We start from the raw sequence: 1,206 nt of genomic DNA on the forward strand, positions 1-1,206 counted from the left end.
TGCATCCAATGCTTTTGTGACCTGATCATAAAAGGCAATCAGGTTGGTCTGACATGACCTGCCCCTAATGAAACCGTGCTCGTTTTCCTCGAGCATCATCTCTGAAGCTGGACCATTACAGATGTGCTCCTTGATGATCTCAAACAGTTTCCCAAGGATTGAGGCAAGACTGACAGGCCTACAGTTGCCCGGGTCCTCCCTCCTCCCTTTTTTAAAGATGGGGACCACGTTGGCTATCTTCCAATCATCTGTCAGCTGGCCCGAGCACCACGAGCACTTGTAAAGCCGTGCCAAGGGCCCTACAATGAGCCCTGCTAGCTCCCTTAACACCCTGGGGTGGAGAGCATCTGGATCTGCTGATTTAAACACGTCCAGCCCCTCCAGAAGCTCTCTAACCTGGTCCTCCCCAGCCTAAGGTCTGGAGGCGTTCCCCTCGAATCTGTCTTGCATCACGGTGGGGAAGTCCCAGTCCCTGCACAAGAAAATGGAGGTGAAGAATTGGTTAAAGAGGTCTGCTTTCTTCTCTGGCGCAACCACCAGATTGCCCAGTGTATCTTTCAGGGTCCCCAAGTTTCCCGATGCTTTCTTCATCCTCCCTATGTATTTGAAAAAGGACTTTTTATTATCTTTGATCTTGGACGCTAGTCCTAGCTCTATGTTGTCCTTAGCTTTCCTGACAGCCCCCCTACAGGCCTGAGCAGAGGAGGTATACTCCTCTTTGGAGATAGCACCCCCCTTCCACCGGGTGTACACTGCCTTTTTGGCAATCAGGCATTCCTGGACGCCCTTGGTGAGCCAGGGGGGCTTTTGGGCACTCTTGCCTCCCTTGCTTCTTGTTGGGATGGTCACCCCTTGGGCCCTAAGTATCGTCTCCTTAAGGAATGACCACTTATCTTGGGCACTGAGTTCCCCTGCCCTTGAGAACCCCAGCGCCTCTCCCACTAATCTCAACTTACTGAAGTTGGCCCTCTTGAAGTCTAGGGCTACAACCTTGCTGCAGGCCCTTGACATCCTGAGCTGGATGGTGAATTCCAGCAAGTGATGATAGCTATCACCCAGGTGGTCAAGGACCTGGAGGCCCCTTACCAGGTTGTCACCTGTGGCCAGGACCAGGTCCAACAGGGCATTTCCTCTGGTGGGACTGTGCACCTCCCGAATTAAGTGGAGGTTCTGTATCTTGGCCAGGAACCTCCTGGAACAGTCCGA

The sequence above is a fragment of the Crocodylus porosus genome, unplaced genomic scaffold (genome assembly GCF_001723895.1).
Source record: "Crocodylus porosus isolate Cpor-Errol unplaced genomic scaffold, CroPor_comp1, whole genome shotgun sequence".
In the NCBI taxonomy this organism is placed as follows: domain Eukaryota; kingdom Metazoa; phylum Chordata; order Crocodylia; family Crocodylidae; genus Crocodylus; species Crocodylus porosus.